The following is a 26,872-nucleotide window of genomic DNA, read 5'->3' as shown; positions in this document are numbered from 1 at the left end:
ATGGTAATGGTAATGGTTTTGGTGCTGGCATTTAGATTAATACCTGGATGATGTCAAGAAGGCTGGTGACCAAAGATCTTCGGAAATAACATCGCCAGCAGAAGGCCCAGCACGAGGAAGATGCTTCAGCGACGAACTTTGTGCCATTTCCTACGTTGTGCGAGCATGCTACTTTTCTAATGAAGAGGCGATGACTTGTCTTCTTTCTCTTGAATCTGGGCTTGCATCATGAATTGCTTAGGGAGATGTGGAGATGTGCCAGGTACAGGCTGAGCTTTCGGGAGAACGAGCAGCATCTATCATTTAAGCGAGCTTCATTAAAAAAAAAATATTCCCTGAAACCTCCATGCTGTCCAGATGCCCAAGGAATGAGAAGGAACTATACCAACCAACACACGACATGGAAGAGCTAGGTATAGGAGAGCAGTCTTCACCAACCTTCTAGGCCACCCTGCTGAAAGCAGACAAGTGACTAGCCATAGTCACGGTGGAAGAGAAGAACCAACTTGCATGGGCAGCTTGAGTTTGAGGAAGAATAACTTATGTTGATCACTGTTTTTCAAAGTGTCTTACATGGAAACAGTAACTGAGGGCATGAGCAGAGGGCTGTCTAAGGAATAGAGATTTCTGCTCATGTTGGCCAGAGAGCGGTGAGCGGTCAGGCTACCCCAAGGTCTGGAAAGGGGGCTGTAGTGAGGCCCCAATACAATTTGTCGTGAAGTGCACAAGAGATTGAGAAATTGTTTCCAAGGGTCAAATGCTTCAAAGCATACTTTTGAAGTGGGGAAGTAAACGCGTTGGTCTTTGTCCTCTCCATTCCATTGCAGGAGAGAAAGGAGCCCTGATCCATCTCCTATGTCATGTGTAGCAGACAGCAGCTGGATCCCATAAGGGACTGATTTGTTTTTAGGGAAACTGGACTATGGCTCAGAACTTGCTTAGCGATGCTCAGAGCCCTACTTCTTACTGCCATCAACAAGAACGAAAAGGCAGTTCCTGGGGAGCCTGGGATTTGGGTAACAAAAAGACTAATGCCTTCCTCATGTTCAAAGTCTAAACTGAAGCTAGGAAGCTGGCGAGGAAACACACACGAGAAGAATAAAGAGAGAAGTTTAGTCAAAGGAAATGGGACTTTCAGAGGTTGGTTAGAAATGGATGTTGGAAAGTGGACGACGGCCATGAAGACTGAGTGGAAGACAGGCAGATTGTGAGGCCCACAGGAGTAGACGAGCATGGGAGGTGGAGGTGTATTGTCTCCTGTAGGATGTATTGCTCACAAGGAGAAAAGCCCAGTGTGAAGGGCATGACAGTGGAAGTAGTACAGGGGCTTCTGTGGAGTGTGTGCTGCACCCTGCAAGGCAGAGCTAGCTCTTGGGCATTGGCCAAGACTGCAGGGGGCAGACTCAAGTGGCTCCAGGTGTGTAAAGCAGTTGTAGCATTTTGCACGGTCCCGCTCCCCTAGACTCTAGCCTCTGGAGCTAGAAAAGAAGGAAAGCAACGAAGTGGGTGGAACTGCTCCTGCCTGCTAAACATCAGGCTGACCGGAAGCGCAAGAGGACCGCGCTTTACCCTGGGAGTGACTGTGATGATAATCTTGGTTCTCAGCTTGTTGTACCAACATAGAGGGAAACTCATTTAAGGCATTGTCGCCATCAGATTGGCCTTTGGGCGTTTTCTTGATTGCTAATTGATGTAGGAGAGCCCAGCTCACAGTGAGCAGGGCTAACATCTGTGGTTTTTGGTCTCTGCCTCCTGTTTCTGCCTCCTGGTTCTTGCCCTGCTGTTCCTGCCCTGTCTTTCCTTTATGATGGACTGGACTGTAAACTGTAAGCCTAATAAAGTCTTTCCTCCCCAGGCTGGTTTTGATTAGTGTTCATCAGAGTAACACGGGAACCACCCTAGGATAGGGAGGCCTCATAAAACACTAACTGAAAGTTAAGAACACTATCAAGAGACAACACAAGGGGGGAACAAAGCCTCTTCCAGAAAAAGTATGTATGTGTGGGGGTGGGGTGGGGTGGGGGAGTTGAGCTGTTTTCTAATTACTCCCAGAAAATTTGACCCACCCAATAACTTGTTAAAGGTTCAAAAGCTCTCACAGATGAACCAGCTGACTGGGCTTGAGATGCTGCAAGAAGGCATCCAGGAGGATGCTAGGGTTAGAAGGAAGGCAGGCAGGACGAGAGGCTGTGCTGGCTTCTGAAGGAGCCTGGGTTCTCCACAGCCTTCAGTGAGTGTAGGAAAGAACAGGATAGCATTTTGACTTAAAAGAAAAGAGCCTCTAACTAGATTTTGATAAGGGATTGTGGGACATTCAAAGAGAGGCTGAGCGTTGAATGAGAGGTAGGAGATTGTGTGTGTGTGTGTGTGTGTGTGTGTGTGTGTGTGTTGTGTGTGTCTGTGTGTGTTTGTCTCTGTGTGTGTGTGTGTGTGTGTGTGTGTGTGTGTGTGTGTGTGCTGTCCAATGCATCATTTTATCAAGGTAAGATGCATGACGGATATTTGTTTTTGTTACTTGACACTTTAAATTGCATCAAGGTAGGGCTCCCAGGGATTTTCAGTATACAGTGGAATCCAAGCAGCTCTCAGATTTCATTGTAGGAATCCCTGGCGATTGAGTAAACATTCTGGGATGGTTGCTTTGCTCCTCTGGAACCTGTGGGGCACTTCAGTTCAGAAAAGCTGAGAAATCCTGAGTCTTGCTCTGAGTCTATAGTTCTTGTGATTTTTGTCTTTGTCATCTGCCAGTTAACTGTACTCTAAGACACATTTACTGTTTGCACACCCTCTCTTCTCCCCCTTGGTTTCAATCATTAAGTTTTGGAAGAATGAAACATTTTGACATCTAAAATAGTTTGAAGAACTATAGAAGCCATAGAAAATGCATTGAGTAGTTGCCTGTTTCCTTTTTATTATTAAAAATATTTTAAAATTTCTCTTGCTATAGAACAGACTGAGAGACTCTTACATACTTTTTTTTAAGTGTTTATAAACCAGTATGTTCACAAGCTAAAGGGATTTAAAGGATAGAATTTTAGTGATGAGTGAAGCAATTTAGATAGAACCAACTTAGCCAGATGAACAGAGATGCTTTTTCCATCCCCTTCTAAAGAACATTTGGGAAGAGTAGACTTCCAAGTCATAAGCAATAAATGTTAAATGGAAATAAACCAATGTCACTATCAAGCATTTGAATATGAATAGCAGCGAGCACCCCTCAGGTGGCAGACATTTAATGATGTGCTCTTAGGCCTTGTGTGTAGAACAACTTGCTTTCATCTACAACAAAGTGCAATTTGCCCCAGATACCTGGATAAGCAGAGTGATAGCAATGTGATTCAACCGTGAGGCATATTAACACATTGGGGCAGGCCAGAGTTGGTGTGAATGTTCTACACTGTCCCACACAATTCTTCTCTAGATAATAAATTGTCCCTATATTTTTTCTTTGTTTTTTTTGTTTTGTTTTCAATAAAGGTTTTTGCTCAGTGGCTGGCCTCAGGATCACAATCTTTCCAGTTCAACCCTCGAGGTAATAACTTGTATTTAATTTGACTAATTTCACATGTAGACCTTTTTAATGTTCATAGTTATAAAGAGGAAAATTGTAAGTGTTCCTTTTTTGAGGAAGAAACTTCCTTTGGGGAAAAAAATGTTTAAAAAGCTGAGATTACTCATGGTGGCACACTAGTAGTGCCACAGCACTTGAGAGATGGAGGTGGGAAAATCACCACAAATTTAAGACCAGCCTGGTTTACAAAAAACCCCTCGTATTCCAGGTCATCCGAGACCCCAGTAACAGTTAACATTAACTAGTAAGATCATGGGGTTTAGAATCACCTTGAGAATTTCTTGCTGTGTCTAGCTGTGAGGGGCTTTCCAGGTTAGGTTAATTGTGGAAATCCCAGCATATGTGTGCCAGGCACTGTTACATGAGGGGATGTCCCACCATAAGTGTGCAAGGCACTGTTGCATGAGTGGAGTTCCCAGCATAAGTGTGTGAGGCACTGGTATGTGAGTGGAACCCCCAGTGTAAGTGTGCAAGGCACTGGTACGTGAGTGGAGGTCCAGGTGTAAGTGTGCGAGGCACTTTTGTGTGAGTAGAAGACCAGGTATAAGTGTGAGGCACTGGTGCATGAGCGGAGGTCCAGGGCTAAATGAGAAAGAAATAGTGATTGAATTGTGCCTCTCACCGCAGTTTCCTGACATTGACCAGCTGTCTCAAGCTACAGCTGCCGTGATTTCAGTGCCGTGCTGTAACAGTGACCTAAAAAGAATCTCCCATTGCCTGAGTTTCTTTTGTCATCATAACCAAAAACGAAACTACTTAATACACCCTGACGCAAAACAAGGGGTCTGATAAATGATAGCGGGACCCTTTGCTGTTGGATAACCAATCTGTCCGTTCTTCTTTCCTGGGGAAGACTGTTTCTCCTGGTCCCAGCATCCTTTGCGTGCCTATTCTTTGCATAGAGGTGAGGCCTCCTTGGCTTCCCTCTAGTGCTCACATTAGCATATCTATTGGTGCCTCCCTTGTTCAGGTCATGTTTAGGCAGCCAATATCAAATGGTCAGGCCGAACATTCAACATACATAGATAAGTAGCATTATGTATACTCATCAAGTTGTATTTATGTGTTTATGAATATATATGTGTGCACAATATGCAACAAAAATTAGTGAAAAAAAAAGACTGAATGTGAAAGAGAAGGAGGTTATATGGGGGAATTGAATGGAGGAAAGGGAAGGGGGAATGATGCAATTACATTATAACCTCAAAAATAATTTTTTAAATGTAGTATGAAACTTAAACTATTCTTTCTGCTGTCACACTGAGTTACGGTGTTATGGGAAGATGTGAGGTCATTATCAAGATAATCATATTTTTTTTAAACTAAATGTTTCCCTGATGACTAAGGACTTTGAGCATTTTTCTAAGTGTTTCTCAGCCATTCGATATTCCTCTGTTGGGAATTCTGTTTAGTTTGTGCCCCATATTTTAATTGGGTTATTTGGTTTGGTGGTCTTTAATTTCCTGAGCCTTTTATATATTTGGGTATCAAAATGACTCTGAGATTCCATCTTACACCCATCAGAATGGCTAAGATTAAAAACTCAAGCAACAGCCCATGCTGACAAGGATGTGGAGAAATGGGAATACTCCTCCATTGCTGGTGGGAATGCAAATTTGTGCAACCACTTTGGAAATCAATCTGTCACTTTTCCAGAAAATTGGGAATAGAGCCGCCTCAAGATTAAGCCATACCACTTCTGGGCATATACCAGAAAGACAGTGCACCATACAACAAGGACACTTGTTCAACTATATTCATAGTAGCTTTATTCATAATAGGTGGAATCTGGAAACAACCTAGATGTCCATCAGCCGAAGGACGGATAAAGAAACTGTGGTACGTTTACACAATGGAATACTACACAGCTATTAAAAACAAGGAAATCTTGAAATTTACAGGCAAATAAATGGAGCTAGAAACAGTCATTCTGAGTGAAGTAACCCAGAATCAGAAAGACAGGCATGATATATACTTGCTTATAAGTGGATATTAGCCCAACAGACATGTCTTCCAAAAGACTCCACCCAGTTGGGGATCAGCATAGATACTGGTACTTGAAGCTAGACTCTGAGCAGAGCGCTGAGAGTTGTAGGGAAGAGTTGGAAGATGGAAGGAACCAGAAGGGTCAGGAGCCCCATAAGAATACAATCAAATCTGGCAGGTCTGGACCCTGTGGGGCCTGCACAAACTGATGCACCAACCAAGGACATTGAATGGAGGGAACCTAGACCCCGTGGACAGCTCATTCTCCAAGTGTGTGTGGTGGGAAGAGGAGGGACTGCTGATGAACCTCTGACATGACTCTGGTGCCCATGACTTGATCACTGCCCTTTCATGGGCAGCCTTGTGGGCACACAGAAGAAGGCGATACAGGTTATCCTGATGAGACCTGATAGGCTGTGGCGAGACAGTGGAGTAGGAAGACCTCCTGTGAGAGATCTAGGGGAAGGGAATAAGGAGTAAGAGGGAGGGAGGGTGGGAACGGGAAGATGAGAGTGTGGGGATAACGATTGGGATGTAAGGTGTGAATAAATTATAATTTTAAAAAAACTAAAAATTTAACTAGTATTATGATACAGTTTGATAGCCTCACTGGAAATAGCCTAAAGTGCAGTAACATTTCAATAGTGTTAAAGTTAAAACGATAAAGAAAGACTTGAATTGCTCTATTATTTCAAACAATGTCTACTTGATAGTTTTTTTACCTACTCTTTGAAGAATGTTTAATTTGGAAAAAGAATTGAACATAACTGGACAATGTCTGTAAGTATTATGTCACTCATTTCTGTATTCACTTTTAAAAAAAAGTCTGGGAGTAGAGTGCTTTTATTTCAATGTTATCTGATTGATCTAACCATTGGAGCACACACTTTCGATTGAAAAAGGAATGTGTCTTGTTAATTAATACAGCAGATGTAGATTGCCACAGGAAATGCTGGCTTCTAACGTCATGGGGGGTACATACCTTGCTCAATTGCTCATGTCTCATGGAAGTGTGTAAACCAGAGAGCAACGCCTGGGAAGAAGGAGACTCGTTTAACCTGGTCACTTCCATCCCTGTCCTTCTAGTGATGCTCTGCCCTGGCCCATTCCTCTCTACCCTGTAACTCTAATTTGGTTACTTTCAAACATTTATCTTTAAAAAAAAAACCGATATCCTCACATATCTTTCAGCCTGATATCACTAAAGAGACTTGGCATGGTCAATAGGGAACAATTAGTTATGCAATGACTGGTTTCTTTCAAAATTGCTTAGTTGAAGTACACTCCAACTCCAGCATGTCACAGTTTAAGATAATATGTGTCACATGATGAGTGGGCGGAACATTTGGTCATCTAAAAGCAGGTTCAGAAGCTATCCGGACCTGAAAGGTAGCATATAAGAAAGAGAACACACTGTTCAATTTTGTTTGTTTCTTTTTCCAACAAATTAGAGGTTGTCTTAAATATACTTGAATTTACCATCTGCCTCTCGTTCCATATTCTCTTGGTTTACAAAAAAAAGCACTAGACCCAGGACCACCCATTAGGGCCATTCTGATTAAGAAGAGATGGGTGGACAGATGGTGGAGTTATATGATGGAGAATGGGATACGCGCAGAGAGCTGCTTACAAGTTAACAGAGAGTTGTAGAATAGTTCCATAGAAACTATAGGTTGAATGTCACATCTAGAAAAATCCAGGGGACAGCACTATTTCTGACAAAAAATGTATTTAAATTAGTATAAAAACCCTTTCCAGGTCTTTTTATTGTTATTGTTTGCTGCACTCAGCACTTACTGAGAATGCATGTATCAGAGACTCTATTAACTTCTTAGCAGGCTCTTTCCCCACTCCTCAAACAGCCGTAAGAGTTTAGCATTTCTGCTGTTTCAGTTTGTCAGACCCAGATACTAAGACTTCGTGAGTTAAATGTTTCCCAGTGTTGAACAACAGGTAAAAGGCAGAATGGGAGACTCAGAAGGCGTCTGTTCTTCAAGATCTTACTGTGTTAGGCTCCCTTCTGCAGCCTTTAGTAACTGTCAAGCAGACAGATCTTACTAGCTGCTCTATACCATGACACATCTCGTCAATTCCAAGGTCAAGTCTCTCCCTCCCCTCTTCCCTTGACTTTTGCCTTTCACATATTTTCAACTGAGAGGTATTTCCACGTAATGACTGATTCAACACAATGCTGAAGCTGTCTACCCTATTCTTCCCATTTTCCATCTAAGGACAGAAAAGACTCACTGTAAGCAGTGAATCTTCATACACAGTACAAAATAGCATCCATCATTGCCTAGCTAGTGATGGCTCTGCCAAACATGCATGGTTAACTTTGCTATCACCCCTGGGCCTTGGAGACATTAATATTTGACTGGCTTCACTCATCCGCTGGCAATCCACATTTCACTTTTTTTTTTCAGTTCTGTGATGTGTTTCATTACAACTTGCCAAGTTGAATTTCAGCTACTCTGTGGTTTTCTCCTCAATTTATTCCTCTGTCGTTCCTGCAATTCCCAGCTTACAACCAGATTTCATGACTAGTGTTTTCACATTCCTTCACATTATTAATAAAGATGTTAAACCCAACCAGACCTTGAAAGTGACCCCTTGGTTTCTAGTTGAGAGCTCTTTCAGGGAGCCCACCCAGGAACAGCTTAAACTGAATACAAACTGTGAAATCTGTTTGCAAGCAGCTCCTAAACTTGTTACCAAGGGTCAAACAACTGCCCACGTGGAAATCAGATGGAAATAGTTGTGGGGACAGGAATAAAACATGAAGAACCAGAAGCCATGGGGAAGAGGTGGGTAGTTTCTGTTCCTGCTGCTAAGCATGCTAGGAAAAACAGCACGTGTGGTTCCCCAAGGCTGCTATTAGTTATGAAGAAAGAAGTGCTGTTTCCCCGACTCTAAGAAACACTTGATCCGGGGTGGTGGCACACACCTTTATCCCCAGCACTTGGGAGCCAAGAGGCAGGTGGATCTCTAAGTGAGGCCAGCCTGGTCTGTGGAGTGAGTTCCAGGACAGTCAGAGCAACTACAAAGAAACTTTGTCTCAAGAAGCTCCACCTACCCCCTGCCACCCAACCCAGCTCCCACCTCTGCCCAAATAAAGAAAGGTAGAAGCAGTTGATGTGATGTTACTTTCAGGCATAGGCTTTTCCTCATCTGCTTGGGATTAGGATACCAGACATAACATTATTTCCATTTGGTGCATAATTAACAGTCATGTATACAGGGAACAAACTCACCCTTGCTGTGGCAGTAAAGCCAAGTTTACTAATTTAGTGACACAGCTAAGTGGCTTGTACATGAAGAGAACACAATAAACATTTGTTCAATAAAAACTCTTACGATCATACCTGAGACTCAGTTATGAAGATTAAAGAGATGCTTCTGTGAGCTCCGGGATTCCCTCCATCCTTCTCCCATCTCCCTCACTCCCATGTCTTTCTGAACATGTGACTCACAGTATTTAGACCTCAAGTGGAGACTTGCTTTTTCAGTTGCTTGGGATCCACGTCACACTTCTCCTCGTCTACTACAGGGTAGCCATGGGGGCTCCTCCCATGGTTAAGATGTCACTTCTTTCTTCTGAATTTCTTTTTTTAAAAATATTTTTTATTAATTTATTCATATTACATCTCAATTGTTATCCCATCCCTTGTATCCTCCCATCCCTCCCTCCCTCCCATTTCCCCCTTACTCCCCTGCCCTATGACTGTGACTGAGGGTGACCTCCTCCCCCTGTATATGCTCATAGGGTATCAAGTCTCTTCTTGGTAGCCTGCTATCCTTCCTCTGAGTGCCACCAGGCCTCCCCATCCAGGGGACGTGGTCAAATATGGGGCACTGGAGTTCGTGTGAAAGTCAGTCCCCACTCTCCACTCAACTGTGGAGAATGTCCTGTCCATTGGCTAGATATGGGTAGCGGTTCGAGGTTTACTGCACGTATTGTCCTTGGCTGGTGCCATAGTTTGAGCAGGACCCCTGGGCCCAGATCTGCCCATCATAATGTTCTTCAGACTCTTCTGAATTTCTATATTCCTCTTCCGTTTTTTTTCATATCACGCATGTGTGGTTTAGTGGAATGTGATTTCCTTGGAGAAATCTCTGCCTACACATACAACTTAAAAAGTCCTGACTTTCTAGGTCTCTATAGAATGCTTTGTCACTAGCTGACATGTTTTTCTGTAATCATTTACTTCGTTTTTGCCTGGAATGGAATGTCCATAGGAGAAAGTACTTTTTTGTGTTGACTTTCTCCAGAAACCGAATGCTATGATTATGTCTTAACATGGAGTAGTTGTTCAGTAAATATCCATTCAGTGAGGGGACAAGTAAAGGCTGGGGGAAGTTAGTGACGTGACGCATTCATGGAAGCTGCTACGTATTTTTGCTTGGAAGGTCCTCAATAGCCCTCAGCCTTGACAATAGCCACTACAATATCTAAATGTGCCACATGCTTAATTTATTTTCAGGCTGAAATTTTGGCCTATTCAGTCTTGATGTGTCTCTCAGCACTTGGAAGTTATATTTTTGCCAGTGTCAAAACTACAAAATAATTAAAATACATAGGCACACACAACTGATAGCACGTGATAGACTCCATGGATAGATTCCAAAGGCAAAAATCTTTCCTGTTCAGTGACGCCTGAAATTGCTTTCCCCGGACAAGGCTTTTCATTCTAAATCAACGATAAAGTTTAAAGATAAAAGATCTAGGAAGGGTCTTGGCGGAGAAACATGTATTTGGTGCTTGAAAAGAAGTGTGGGTCTGTTCATGGCTTCCTTTGCAGTTATTATTCTGGCATGGAAATGAACACGTGGGTCAAGAGGGCTGTGTAACTTTGAACTGTTAGTAAACACAGATGCAATGCTTCACTATGCATTAGTATTACCCTAAAGTTCTTTCTTTCCTTTGTCTTAGACAAATTTCACCCCTCTCTTGCCCGTATTTATCCCATTCTTCATTTTCTTTAAGTCTTGGTATTCTCTTTCTCCCTATAAATTTTCCTAGGCTATCTTTCATATGTGAAAACATACTCCTTTTAGGTTTTTCAACAAATACCATTTCTTGCACATTTGTTTTGAGATTATGTTTCACCTCACCTTTGAATGCAGTCTTCTAATAAAAGTCTTCCCCCGTAGGAGAAAGTGTGAAAGATGGCTCCAGGAAGTAAGATGGATGAAGCTTGGAGTCACACTATCTCATCTGGGAAGCCTGCCTTCCCATGTGCTCATTTTGTCTGTTCCTACTTTTGTCCTTCAAACACCCCATCAGGACTGTCCCTTTATTTACACCGCAGAGCCATCCTATAAATAACCGGAATACCTGGTGTGTTCTAAGTGTCTAGTGTGTTATCTGAATTGCCTACCTCATAACATTTTTTCACAATGATAAATACACACACTGTCCTGATTCAACATTCGTTTTCAGTGAGGGATGGAGAGTTGATGTTAATTCAAGCATTCTGAGCAGTGTCCATAAAGCCAGTGATATGGATCTAACATAGGATTTGTGCAGCCTTACTCCTCACTTGAAACTGAACTTCAATCCACATTTTATCTAAGAATGCCTATTTTATATGTAAGTAAAGGGGAAAAACAAGGTGAGAGTTGTATTGAAATTCTGAAATAAAAATAGATGTTAATAGAGTTGATGATGATAAGGCACATAGGCTTGTTTTGTAAAAATATATTTATGTGCAATAAAGTAATAATGTATTAAACTGAGAAACTTTTCCACCTTCAAAACAAATGATGGTTTTAATCTTTCAGAGGAGAGAAATTTAAATTTGCTACCTAGTAAAAGAGAATGGAGAGAAACAAAAGATTCCTCAGGTTTCTATTCTCCAGGCTTCTTCTTCTTTTGATACAGAAAGTGCATTGGAATTTCCTCGCAGGATAGGCATAGTACAGTCTGCACAGGATTGTATTATTTATTTTTACTGTTGAGCTCAAGTCTCAATAACATGTTGTCTAAGGGAAAAGGAAAACAGAGTGTTATACCCATTTACTCATGGGCAAAATGAAGGGAGAAGGAAGGAGCAAGCAGGATAACAGTTGGGGCGTGCTGTGCTGTCAAGTGGTTAAGAGTCAGCTCACCTTGTTGGGGGTAGAGTAGAGTTAAACTATTTGCCTGTCTTCTAAAATAAGTATCACCATCATGGCTGATTGCAATTTGTAAAGCCACCAGACATAAAGTTAGAAGATTTCATGTGACACTTTTCTTTCGATTTCAGCTTAATACCCACCTGCATTATGGCAATTGACAGTATCACCTTAAAAGGGGAAGGGCTCCTTCGAAGACATGTCTATAGTAATATCTCTCTCACAGGGTACAAAAGATAGCCTACTCCATAGCTCTGTGATGCATTTGGACTAGGATGAACACCGAGACTTCTATATCGGAGTTTAAAGACCTCCCTTTTGGAATGCTGCCATGTGCTTGTTTGGTTGATAGAGCCCCTAATTCTCTCACCTTGGTTCAAAGGTAAAACTCTAAGGGGAGATGATCTGATGGGTCCAGCTGGGTTTGTTGCCCAGGAATGGGGACGTTTGTGGCAGATTCTGCCACTGGGATCTCATCCTCCCATGTTGAAGGCAGCTTCCAGAGACACAAAGATCACTGTCAATTTGCACCTTTCCCTTAAATAAAGTCTTTGATATCTGGCTTGTTTAATTGCTAGGCTATTCAGCATTGGTATGCTCTCTCTGCCAGTATGCCCATGCATCCTCCCATTTGGGGCCTGGCTTGTTGTGATCATATAGCCTAGGCCTAAGTGAGAATCTAGCCAGCTCCAGTACTTCCATGTACAACCCTTGGAAAAGAGGAAAAGAATGAAATAGAAGTTGAACATTCAAGTCGAAAGGAAACTTAACAACCCCATAGGTCATGTTTATAAAGACCCTCACAGGCAGAAGCTTGTGAGTTAAAAAGTCTCCGTGTCGACACGACAACAAGACAACGTTGGAAGTCAGAAAGGAAACGACAAATGGTAAGTGAATTAGCAACACATAAGCTGGAGGGAGAGTCAAGGCCGGGTGCATCACAGAGGCCCTGAAGTGGGAGTCTCAGGAGATGGAAAGTTCTGTTTACCTCTGCAAATTGGATCTGTGTGGGGTCAACACAGAAATACTGTCAACAAGGATTTATGTGAATTAGTGACCCCCAAACCTGCTCCCTTGTCCCACTGCAGCCTGGATTTATGTTCCTCTGTCAGGAGAGAAGAGGTTATTCTATGGATAATGGGAAGCAGAGGAAATCTAGGACGGAGGACTCTTGTCTAAGGATGTGGGATTGAAAACAGGCACTTGAAATGAAACAGCACACACGTTGTGTGGACAATGACACATGACTCCTTTTTAATAACTGGAGTGAGAATTCTTGCTATGAATCTAATAAACTATATGTAAATATTTTAAAGACGTCAGCACTGAGAAATCTCTTGCTTGATTATTAAAAACTGTCATAAAAATAAACAAGAGCATCTTTGTGATACCGGCCATGAGGAAATGTGGGATTTAGGGATAAGTTTAATTGCATGATATAGAGCAGCCCCTGGAGGGCTGGAGGCAGATAAAGCTTGGACCACCGATGGTGTTTATGGCCATGGGTATGTTATTGAGTGTCTTTCAATCTCCATTTCTTCCTTTGAAAAATAGAATAAAGTGCATATCAACATTGCCAAATGGCTTCAAGGGTTGAAGAGACAATCGGCAGAAGGGTAGTTGCCTTCACTTCAGGTGTTGGCACCCCAAATCCTCTTACTCATTTTCCCTTTTAAAATATTCTTATTCTTCTTTGATGGTTTTGCAGTAGATTCATCACCCAGATGCCAGATGAAATGTTAGTCTTGGGTGGATTTGAATATGAGAGTTAAATCATCACAGGAGAAGGCAGAACACTTTCTTATGAGAAGCCTCATCTGTACATATGTGGCTGTATGCTCAGTTCTCAGCCTGTTTCCTTGGATGTTTCTGACAGTGGAACCATTAGCTATTAAAAAAAAAAACCAACATGGTCCCAACAGTAGAATCACAGACAATGCCATCAACAATATGCTTCAAAGTTTTTAAAACTTGGGGGACTTTGGACAAGTCAGGTTTTCTTCTATGTGATTGCAATAATCCCATGTTCTCCAGACCTGCAAAGTGACTTATAGTGTCAGACAAGAATGAGTACAAAGCACATTTCATCTTTACGTAGATTTGTGACAAGGCATTGGGGTCAAATGTGTGCCACTACTGTGACAGTGAAAACTTCTGAGAATTATCTAACCAAAGTGAGGGAGAAAGCATTACTGTGATTCTATCTCCTGTGTCACCAAACATCCTCCAGTCCTATGGAAAGAAAGGGGACAGGAAGCTATTGCACTCAGTAATCTTCTTGGCCTTTGATTGCATACTGCTAAATGTATCCTTAATTTCCTTAAAAAGAACAAAAAAGAAAAAAGAATAGATTATCAGTTATTTGTGTGGCGGCCCTTAAATGAAATCCAGCAGCTTCATTTGCTATCAGGTTGACAAAAGGGCAGTAACATGAGAATCTGGCTGCAGTGGACTTGAAGAAAAGGGATATCTGGTTTGGCTGGGCGACTGCCAAGGGTAAACTGTTTTACACATGGGGTTTGCCAAAAAGGTTGGTTTATAGAACCAAATCGTAGTACAAATACAACGATACTAAGCATAAAATTTATATTCTCCACACAATAGTCAGTGTATCACTTTGATTGCTGAAAGCTCTTACATACTCTAAGAATTAGAAAAGACAAAATATAAGTTGAGTGTGATTACCCAATAGTTGAAGAAAACTACCTTCAAGATCATATGAAAATCATCTTTGCTTCCACAATCTCAGTCTATTTGCAAGGGCATTTATCCAGTACTGAAGTGATTAAGTTATAGCTGTGCCAACATTTATGCAGATGCATCCAAGTTTAGTGGCTCACAGGTGATGTTCTCAGAGTGTGAAACCTCACAAACACGTCTGAATCAGAATTTTTCAAGGCCAAATAAACACTTTCCTGGAGGCAGAGCAGGGAATTTATTTATGTCCTATTGCCCAGTGGATAAATAATGCATAGGCTTGGTGAACAGGCAATTACAGCAAGGAGAGTTAAATTGTTCTGTAGCCATTTTATTCAGCTCTTAGTAAGCTGGACACTGGCTACAGAGAATTAACCTCCTAGGAGGGTCTGGTTGAGGATAGAAGGCACCTTCATGTAAAATACTAACATAGGCATTTAGATACTAACATAAACTATTTAGAACGGACTAGATGGCTAAGGGTCATGTAGCAGGTTGCTCCTTGAAAGGCCATATGTGATATGACTATAAAAGTCACAGCTCACCGCCTGTTTAGTGGCTCACAGGTGATGTTCTCAAAGTGTGAACATCCTGTTGCTGATCAGAATGGCAAAAGTAATAATTTTGTTACTTTTACTTAGTATCGTTTAGGTTTATCTGGATATATGTGCTGGTTAATTTTATGTCAACTGGACATGAGCTAGAGCTGCAGATGAGGAGGGAGCCTCAGTTGGGAAAAATGTCTCAGCTAAGATCGGGCTGTAGGCAAGTCTGTAGGGCATTTTCCTAATTAGCGTTTGTGGATGGTGCCACCCCTGGACTGGCTGTCCTGGGCTCTATAAGAAAGCAGGCTGAGCAAGCCATGGGAATCGAGCCAGTAAACAGCACCTCTCCATGGCCTCTGCATCAGCTCCTGCCTCCAGGTTCCTGCCCTGCTTGAGTACCTGTCCTGACTTCATTCGATGATAAACTATGATGTGGAAGTGTAATGCAAACAAACCCATTCTTTCCAACTTTATTTTAGGGCATGGTGGTTCATCATAACCACAATAACCCCAAGTAAGACAGTCCATGACACAATATTGCAATTGAGTTCCACATTATAGTATGTGTCTTGAATGCAAGGGTGTAGAAGTAGAAATATTTGAAGAGAGCAATTCTTAGTCTTATAGGGCTTTCTGATCAGCAAAAGAGACAAAAGCAGCATACAGTGCTTTCATAGGCAAAATATGGTGATTTAAGGCACTTATAACACCTAGTATACCAGGACTACACTTAGAGTGTAGTAAGAACAGTGGAGGATCAGCCCCTGCTTCAAAGATTGTACAATAGTGTTGCAGGAGACAAGGAATAACAGCTATGATAGAGCTAACAGGTTTTCTGAGTCACAATAAGAGGGCCAGGGATTTTGTGGTGTCTTCCTTTATGGGTGTCAGAGGAGGCTTTCAAAGTAGTTGACAAATAGGCTGAGTGTTTTAAAGGAGGAAGGAAGCGCAGTGCCTGAAAAAGGGAAATATAGCAGAGCAAGCAAATTTGGAAGGTGTAGGCATGTGAAAGTGAGTATTCAGAGGTCCACAAGCACAATCAGTGTGGTCAGGTGCACTGGAAGAGGGAGTCAGGGAAGAGAGCAGAGCCCCCACGGGGTCCTCTCGGCAATTTTGAGAACACGGACTTCATTCCAAAGGAAGACTGATAGTGTGTCACCATGATGATCATTCACGTTCGGTGGGACGGGAGATCTGGCAGCACAGGGCAGAGTGGCTGGAAGGCAAAGGGGAGTTGGAGAGGACCATCAGTGAGTGGGTTGCTGCCAGGATCCAAGATAGAAATGATGAAGTCCTAAGCTAAGAATGAATTGATGTGGAATGATGTAAGTCCAGTCGTGAAGGTCCCTAGGTGGCTGGCATGGTGGCTCAGAGGAGAAGATGCCATCCCTCAGATGGAGACTGCAGGGGAAATATGTCAAATGGGCAGGTGACGTGTTTGGTCTTGAGCCTGTGTCTGAGGTTCCCAACCAATGAATGGGTGCCTAGCCCAAGACGCTGCAGGTCAGTGAACTTTGAGCTCTGCAGGGACTGAGCAGCTCCTGATGAACAGAACATCTGTGGTGAGTGGTGATGCTACAGTAGCTTTGGAAACCATTTTTCTTAGAAGATCTGAGGAGCAATAACCAGTGAGAACATCTATCTTTGTTTGCAGAGGGAAAGAGTTACGAGATGAAGAGGGCTGGAAACCTGGAAAACCAAGGGCTGGCTCATCAGCAGGAAGTGGGTAGGCGGGTTGACTAAAGCAGACGCTACTGGAGTAGTAGAAACAAAGTTGTGGACTATTTTGCAACATGGTCTTCATCTTCATCAAGGACATTTTAATACAGCATGTGAGAGATGGGATGAGGATGAAGACTGTGTAAGGAGAGGAGGGAGCAGGGAATGCCATGAAGACTAAAGAGTAAATGAGGGTTTAAGAAGAGGCAAGGGTGATTGGCAATGTTCCTTGAGTGATGATGGATTTCTCTGAAAGCGGAATAGTGCAGCTGAAGTTAGACCACAGAAGGGGCTCTTCCCTTTTATCAGCACATATGGTGCTGAAGCTACTAGGAGGTAAGGTAGATAGATGAAAAGAAGGAGGGAGAGAGGATTGATGAGACACCGTGGCTCCCAGAGGCAACCAGGAAGAGGAGGGAGGGAGACATCCAGGCCACCAATTTAAGAAATGCCTTGCTCAAGAAAGGTCCTTTTATGACTATGTGGTGGATTCCATCACAGGTATGCCTGTGAGCTGGGGCTAGACTGACATACTAAGTGTTCAGGGGTTCCGTATTCAGCACAGAGCAGAAGGAAAGGTCGCACATCGAGAAAGGATGACAGCATATACTATTGAAAGCACAGACTGGAGGTTTCAGGGTGAGCATGCTTCTGCTACTGAGTACGGTAAGGTTTTTATAGGGGAGGTGGAGTTGCGTCTGTGCCTGATGTGGACAGAGCTCAGGGAACTGCAGAAAGAAGAAAAAGACTTGGGAAAGGGCATGAGAAGACGCCAACAAAAGAGTGAAGCTCATGCCAGGGTCAACAAAAGTGAGTTACTTAAACCGCAGGGAAGATGAAAGAAAAGGTCTGTAAATTATGCTTCAAAACCATCATATTTTGATAAGACTCTCTAAAATCCAATGTGATGCCACAAAAGTGACTCTCTGATAAATATTTGTTGAGCTACCGAGAGGATGAAAGCATTTACAAATCAGTTTGCTGTATAGCATTTGCAAAAAAAAAAAAAAAAATCCTAAAAGACATCCAAGGACAAACAAGGCATTCTATTAGGAAATCATTTCTTTTTCTATTGGCTCAGGTGTTCTTTATATTGCCGCGTTATAAACTACTCCAATATGTGGTGGATTAAAGATGTACTCATTGATTAAATTCTCAAAAAATGTAAAAGAATTAAATCTCACAGGTTCTACAAAGGAGGATCCTAGCAGGTCTGGGTAGCTTTATCTACATTCACTCACTTTTGCTTTCCTGGCAGATGTGATCTGGAGATCAAAACGCTTCCTTTCACAACTATAGTGTGTTAGCAGAGAGGAGGAGGAAGTGTGGCTAGAAGGCTGGACTCCACTGGGGCCTGCTGGTGGGAGCCTGTTTGTGAGTCTTCAGCACCGAGTCTTCATTGGTCTTCTCTTGCTGGTTTCTGAGGACAGTGGCTCCCAGATGACGGTTCCTTGTCCACTGCGAGGACAACGGAACACATCTAGGGACAGTGTTGTTGTGATCCAAACAAAGTCATGGATATCAACTAACGGGTAGAAGCCAGAGTTCTTCAGGGATGCTTATAGGTACCCGTCAATGCCGTAACTGCCCTCTTATGCCGCCCAACCCAGCACTAATATCAAAAATACTGTAGAAGTTCTAGCCACACAAGAGGAGTAGGCAGTGACTGTGAGTCCTTTTGAGGTCAAATGGAATCATCTACCAAATCATACTGCTTAAAGGAGATCTAAACCCAAGGGCAATACTACAGTAATGCTTCACCTTTTTAATTTTAAAAAATATTTTTATTAAATTATGAAAAAGGATTTTATTCTATGTGTGTTTTGCCACTTGCATGCCTGGTGCCTGTGGAGGCCAGAGGAGCATCGGCTCTTCTAGAACTGGCGTTACAGCTGACTATGAACTGCTGTGTGGGTGCAGGGTAGTAGACCTAGGTCCTCTGTGATCAAAGCCTGTGCTCTTAGCTGCTGAGCCGCCCTCTGCATCTCCATCTTCTTGACGGAAGGCTATCAAGGTCACAAAACACTAGAGCATGATGATGGAGTATTTCATTAAACTACAATTTACCACAGACCTGTGGTTTCCAAGACGAGGGAGGGCATGGTCCACTGCAGCCCTCAGGAGTATTTGTGGAATGGACAGGGAGGCGATGGTCTCCTCCCCATTGCTGGAATGAGACAGAGACCCTTATTTAATGTGTATGTGGGAGAGATGGGGAGAGTGGAGACATTTGAAGACAAAGAATAACATGAAATGCGTGATTGTTTTATGTGGCAATTATTTTACTTCATTGCATATGTGTATCAAAACATCATCTAGACCTCAAATATATTCATTAGTTTTTAATAGAAGATTCAAACAAAAACATTGTGAGGGTTTGAATGAAAACGGCTCCTGTGGGCTAATGTATTTGAATGCTTAGTCACTAAGAAGCAGAACTCTCTGAGCATTGAAAGGATTAGGAAGGGTTGTTCAGGTAGGTGCGGTCTTGTTGGAGGAAGTGTGTCACGGGGTGAGCTTGGAGGTTTCCAAAGCCCATGTCAGGCCCAATCTCTCCTCCATAAATTGAACTCCTACTTTAACGGTTATAATTTATTGCCAATGTTGTTTAATCCATCCTAAAGAAAAAGAAAAAAATCTGAATTTTTGAACAGGACTTCCCTTTCTGTTTGAATGTGATGCTTATATATTGAAGGTTTGGTTCCCAGTATAGCAAAGATTGGAACTGAGGCCTTAGAGAACTGGGTTATAAAGGATTTTTATTTCATTTAGGGGTTAATCCATTGATGAATTTACAATTTGATAGTATTTGGGGGAGGTGATGTTGGCCTGGTTGTAGGAAGTGGGTCCCTTGAGGCCTTCCCTAGAATATAGCTGGTCCTCAGTCCTCTCTTGTCTCTCTGCTTACCACTTACCGTAACGCCACCAGCTCTTTTCTATTATGCTCTTCCTACCCAGGTGCCCTGCATCACCACGGGCACATGGTAATGTGACTAAGTGACAACAAGCCAAAACCGAGAACCAAGATACACCATTCTGGCTTATCCTTTTTAGCTGCACCTGTCAACTTGGTGCAGTGCAGAGCCATCTGAGGGCAGACTGTCAACTGAGGAACTGTGCAGATCAGATTGGCCTATGAGTACATCTGTGGAGACTGTCTTGATTGTTGATTGGTGTAGGAGGGCCTGCACACCGTGGCTGTCTCTCTCTCTCTATTATCTGGGAAGCTGGTTCTGCATTGTACAAGCTTGAGGCTGAGATCTGGACAGCCAATAGCAGTCCTCCGCCATTTCTCTTTGAGTTCTTGCCTAAGATCCTTCGCTGACTTTCCTTAGTGAGGGACTGTGACCTGGTAGCATAAGCAGAATAAACCTTTTGTGCCTCTAAGTTGATTGTGGGCAGAGTATTCTATCACAGCAGTGGACAGGAAGCTAGGATGCTCCTCTGAACTGTCCTTCACAGGTATTTGTCATGGCGTCATCTATTAGATGCTCATATGCATGTTCACCGTGAAATCCAACTGATTCTTAGTCTATGAGAAAGCATTGTGATTTTAAAGTCCCTTTGATTTTTATCTTAAACGCAATATTATAAGCAAAGCAGCTATTCTTACTCATAAAACCCCACTTCTTTCAAAGTCTTGGCAAATTATCTAGAAGACTGCTGTGGACTAACTGCATACCATGAAATCACTCTGGCAGGCTTAATGAAAACTCCCCCTTGAATGAAAAGAAAACCATAAAATTAAATTTAAATGGTAAAGAGGAAGAGACAAAATGAAAGAAAATGCATAATTAAGATCAAGATAATGTTTATGCCAAATAATCAGCACAGGTAAAATTCGTTTGGAAGAAAGATCAAAAGTCCACATTTTTGTTAGGAAGCCAAGGAATGTACTAGATGAACAATGCCGATGTTCTCATGTGTGGACACAGGGGCTCCAGTCTTTTAATTGAGCAGGTCTTTTCGAGGCAACAGCACAACTTCTAAATGAAATTTAATTTCAAAGATCCTGATGGCTAAGCATTCGCCCTCCACTTTTCAAAGCTGTTTCACTGTCTGATGATTAGCAAATCATCTAGATATTCTTGTGGACAATTTTGCTTTCATTCTTAAACATGACCTGTAATCAGATTTTAAAACTGCTTGATGATCTAGGGGTCCCATTCTTTGAGAGAATTATATTATGCTTGCCTGTATTTACAGCATTAAAACATGTAAGAAGGCTGGGCTTGATGGCACATATACTGTAATCTCGCCTTTTGAGCAGTTGACACTGGAGGTCACACATTAGAGACCAAACTGAGCAACATAACAAGACCTTGCCCGTGACAAAATAAAATGGGTATAAGTATAAATAAAACATTTGAGGTATGTAGATATAAAATTGAGCAACTCTACAAGAGTAAATCATTAAGGGTACTTACTGCTCTCGCAGAGGAACCCAGTTTTGTTTTCAGCACTCACAGAGCAGCTTACAACCTTCTGTAACTTTAGATCCAGGAGCTCCAACACCCTCCTTCTGGCCTCTGCAGGCCTTGAATGCATGCATGTTGGGCACAGGCATACTAGAGGCAAACACTCAACACATTAAAAAAGTAAGTAATTTTTTTTAAAGAACAAATTACCATTGAAAGACCAATTTATAAAACAAATCAATGTTAGGCAAGAGAACTGAGACCCTCTTAGAATGCAGAGTGAAAAGACACGTGAGACAAAGTTCAGGAAAGGGGGGTTTAGATGGGGGAACTGCTGTTCTTGAAGAAGACACAGGAAATGAAGAATTAACACAATAACAAGACTATTAAAGCTTTCCATTTTTTTTTTAGATGCAAGCTTCAGAGGGGAAAAAAAAAACACTAGTTAATTAAATCAGGTAGAAATTCACTTACAGACATTAGTTAAGTTTCAACGCCACAAAGTTCTGTCTCAGATCTTGGAATATGAGTATCCAGGAACTGTACTGATTCAGGCACTGATGATACAGCTTGGGCCACAGAAGTGATGCGGCCTGAGCTGCGGGTGCTGCTGTCACTTGCAGCATCTGGCTTTGGTTATGGCTCCTTCCTCCAAAGCAGCTTTGGTTTTAAAGTTTGCACTGGTAGACCTAAGCAGGCAAGTGCTGGTCAGACATTTGTCTTCCTGTTCCTAGGAAGGCAATGAAAAGGTATCTTCTACTTCTGTAGTGGAGCATGGTTCCTTCTCACCTAAAGGGGTTTGTTCCCAAATACAAAAGCCTTGCCTATGCCTTCAGCCTTGCAAATTACGTCTGACAAAACTTGACACAGCAAAAGCAATGGCCTGAGGCTTCTAACTTGAGCTATGAAAGACTTATTTCTTGCTTGAGTCTCTCTCAGTTGTTCGTCTTAAATGAATCGGATTGCCATATTAAGCTGCCCACATGTTAAGGAACTTGACATGGGCCCACAGTCAGGAAGGGCCTAAGTATTCCAAAACTCTGAGGGAAAAAGAGTCTATCTGAAAGCTACCCAAGTGATCTTGGGAATGTTCCAATGGACGCGGTCTTGGATGATTCCTAGCTGTGTCCTGGGATACCTAGAGGCAGAGGCTTATCTTTACCCAGCTTCCTGACCCAGACAGAGGTTGAGATGGTGCATTGCTTCAACACACCAAGTCTTACAGGCTTAGTAACAACACCGGGAAACTCAGGATTCAAGATCCACCATGCTTCTTAAATGACTATTTCATGAAGATTTAGCCAAAATTCATTAGAGAAGATATAATCAAAACTAAACCTATTGGCTACAAAAAAGAATAATATACATAAAGACTTCAGAGTGATTTTTTTTTCCTACAGCAATCCTCCAAACAGACCACCTCTGGTAACCAAAATATGTGTGCATTGCAAACCCTTCTTCATATGTAACCGGTTCTTCAGCGGAAGCTTCTACGATGGGCTGGATGTCTTCTAGCTCGCTTTCCTTCCGACCTGGTCCACTTGCAGTGGTGTCAGATCCCACAGGACTGAGTCATCATCAGGGATGTCCCCTCTTCAGTTAGCATTTACACATGGTCGGCTGTTTCCTAAGCTTCTAATGGCCCACGAGTTGAGATTTTCCCAGCCCTCCCCTGTGATTCATACCTCCGAGAAGCTAGAGTAACGGTTACCTAAATTTTGGCCATTTACAGTTATAATATAAAAGGCACAGGTAAAGAGTGAGATGGAAAAGATGCACAGGTCAAGGCATGTGGGAAGGAAGGGAGCCACTCTTCAGGCATCTGAATGTATGCAGCTATCTTTTAGTCAGACAAACCCCATGGGTCTTTAGTGGAAGCTTGGTTGTAACATCACAATTGCTCACATCATTAGGCCCCTGCCATCAGACAGCTCATTGGCACAGAAAGACACTTACCACTTCAGAGATTCTAGTGGCTTTAGGAGATATATGCTACAAAAGAGGAACAAACATATACACATGCACATATATGTGAATGCATGCATACACACACACACACACACACACACACACACACACACACACACACATACAATATTATGAATACCAATGAAAACTCATGTATGAAACGAAACATAAAGAAGAGCTTTTGCTTATGACTACAGTGTGGTTTCTGGTGCCTTTGAAAATCACAGTAGCAGTTGCAAGTCCCGGAGAGGAGCAAGATGATCGGGTTGGATCTGTGCCAAAGCGGAGAACTAGCAGGCTGATATCCTAGAGATGAGGAAGGCGACAGACAATAAATAATGACCTTTTCCTGTCTGTCTCTGCCGAAGCCACCATGAGGTGGTGCTCATAGCTCCTCAGAGTGGCCTCAAGCATTGAGTGTGTGGCTCACTGCATCCTTCTTTGTAGCACCCGTGAGAAGACTGCATCCCTGTCCCCTCTCCCTGCCTTGTTCCTACTCCTTAGAATAACAATGCTAAAATAACCCATAAGGCACTCTGCCTGAGGCATTGTTCCGTACTGACTAAATCCAAAATAAATGACCAGAAACAAAAGCATTTTTAAGACAACAGCAATAGCTAATTAGAAAATATAATGGTGAAAAGCACACCTTAAGTTTATTGTGTTATGTTTTCATTATTGCTTAAAAATAATTTCTAATTTCCTCTGTCATTTCTTCTTCTGAACTATGGGTTAATATATGTACAGTGCTTCCACGGTATATGGTAAATACTATGTTTACGTGCTAGCTTTATTATTGGGTGGCATAAAGATAAATGCCTATATTCATTCCTATACTCACATTTCCATGAACATATCGGGCCATGTACAAAAGGTCTCTTTTACAAGATATAAAATTTTACAATATACATGGCAAAATAATTATGTCTAGAATTTGTGGAGTATTCTATGCATGTTCTATTCGTGGCAATATTCATTCATAGATACATATTCAAAACAAGGAAGCCAAGACATGGCAATTTATCCATAATGTAAGGCTGGTAAGTTGAAGCTAATTTTGAACCTTGCTAATTTTAATATATAAAGAGGTTTCAAATCAGGAAATGAAAGGCATAATTATTCTTTTCCCTTGTCGGAGTCTCTTACAATAAAATAGGGACATCTAAGTGATCCATAAGATATTAGAAAGCTGCTAGCTATACCAGTTGTATACTAAAACCCAAGGTTCTGGAACATAAGGAGGAGGTAGTCATAAACTGGCAGAAAATGCTACTGGAACTGAGAGCCTCATAATACTGCAACCTAAACTTCCCCCAATTTATCTCCTCTCCAAGTAACTTCACACTGAGCAGCACTGGAGAAAGCTGGGGCTGTGGTGCTGTGCCAGATACTACAAAGGCCAATACTGGCACAGAACACCTTCAGCCCCTCCTGGTCCTCTGGAGAAGATCTGGCTCTGGTCCTGGTACCTGAGTCACCTGGCTCTGAGCAGGAGCCCCAGACTGAAGGATCACAAATATCCGTAGATGCTAGTGCCAGACTCCGCCGCTGCCCTGTTTATACCTGTCCATTCCACACTTATACCTGTTGCCCAGCTCTGCCCCATCTACCGTGGAACATAAAGCCGAAGGCATGCATCTAGAATACCATCTCAAATGCCAAACATGCTGCCAAGGACAACCAAACTGGAGTAAAAGCAACGCCAGGGAAAGGAAACGTTAAAGTCACTCCAGCACAAGACCTGGAGTGCGGCAGGCAGCAAGTATGATGGCTTTAGAGTTGAAAAGTGCACAAAGTTGCAGGGGCAGAGAGGCGCAGATGGATCTGGAAGAAGTTAAGCAGGAAGTTGAGGTAACCATGGACTACATCGTATGAGATTCTCAAGTAGTTAATAAAATATTAAAATTATTTATTTAAAAATAAAAGAACAATTGCCATCTGCATGCTATTGACTCTTGGTTCTCTTCTGTCTGCTTTTGTTTTCTTTAGCTTTTGATTTGCATTGCATTTTCCTAGTCAACTTGTTTGCCGCATCACCTCCTAGAAATACAAACTTCATTCCCCTAACTAACACTGAGATGTTTGTTTCTGTTTAGGACATGAGCTGCTGCACAAACCGAAGAAGCATGTTGCTACATTCTAGGAGATTTAAAATTCACCAAGGGATGTAATTTCTCAAGTCTAACTTTTAGCTTCCAAAGCAAAACCCCAAACTATCCTTTGAGGTCAGTGGGAAGCCGTTGCATAGAGCACTGCAGAAAATGAGAGGTGAGCTGAATAGACATGTGGCTTCTTCAGTCTGAGAAGCCTTTCCTCTTCCATTGCACCACACCGAATTACAGTGCTTTCCTTATGTTTCCTTGTTTGTTTGTTTTTGTGTTTAAGTGTGCGTGCACATGTGTGTGCGTGACCACGTGCATGTGCCTGAGGGGTTCACACATACCATGGTGCGTTCTTATTGATACTTTGTTTAAACTTCTGAAACTTTTCGGCTATCCTTGTGTGGGTTCTTCAGTTTTTAGAGGCATTTCTGCATGTAGATGCCGTATGCATTCTTGTATATATGGATGTTCACATGTATGTGGGCGTGTGTATGTGCAAATGTTTGCAGAAGGCTAATGTTGATATTGATGTCATCCTTTTTGCTCCTCCTCGTATTTACTAAGCAGGGTCTCTCCTGACCTGACAGTTCCCATTTGTCTAGATACCCAGCTTGCCATTGGCATTCCTTTCTAAGTGATGGGAAGACAGGATGCTGCTGTGCCTGTTGGCTTTTATGTGGTCCTGGGGACTCTAATGATGGTCTTACACTTGTACAGCAAGCGTGTAATCCACGGAGCCACCTCACCTGACCCTTAATTAAAGTTGTTTACTTATTTCTGCTATACCCATATCTTTAAAGAGATTCACTATTACCTTAGATCACATATCTCTACCCTGATAATGCTGATATCCTTTCTATAGTGTGTGTGTGTGTGTGTGTGTGTGTGTGTGGTCTCTTTGTTGTATAATGTTAATCAGCATCTTTGGCTTATCACCCTACTAAATATGGTAACAATCCCCACCACCACCAAAAAACCCAACAAACCAACCAAACTCCCCTTGCAGATAGGAGTTGGGTAGAGGTAAGGAAAGTTGCTCCTCGTTAAGAACTACAGAATGAGAAGGAGTTTCTGCTTTTGTTATCAATTTTAGTTATGATCTGTAAATGCATTATTTTTGAAATATGAAACCCAATAGACCCTTTAGCACAGATTGTCATCTTCGGACAGAACACAGATATAAGCCTAAGAAATACCACACTTACTCAATGACTCCCCAATTCCCGTTATTTTCTTTTTACTAGTAGTATCAAAAAGTGAATTGGAAAAAGTGTGGGCTGTGTTCCTCCAGGCCACCAGTCTCAGGTCAGTCACTGCATCCCGGCCCCTCCCCATTCCCTTCTTTCCTCCTCCCACTCTTTAGGGGCAGAAACATGAAGAGTAAATTAAGCTTTACTGAAGCTTTCTCTGCTCACCCTCCTTCAGCCTGGTCTTTCTCCTTAAATACAATTCTCTTGGGTCTCATCACATCTACTCATGCTATGTTGGCCAGTGAATGTTTGTGTAAGGCTTATTTATCTTCTCAAACCTCAGATTCCTCTCATTAACCTTGTGCTGTTTAAGCTAGGCAGCTAGATGCCTTTCTTCTAAATGAAGGCCTATGCAGTAAATATAATCTTTATAGGGTATATGTACTGTTGCATATTCTTTGTTAGTACATTTTAAATTCTGGTTTAAAGTCTACACTACACGACTCCCACTACCCTGGGGTTCAGGTTTTCCCTCACAGTGTCCTGTTCCCAGTCCTCAGAG

This window comes from Acomys minous (assembly GCF_964271855.1).
Source record: "Acomys minous genome assembly, chromosome: 5".
NCBI lineage: Eukaryota > Metazoa > Chordata > Mammalia > Rodentia > Muridae > Acomys > Acomys minous.
This window is presented reverse-complemented; position numbering follows the sequence as displayed.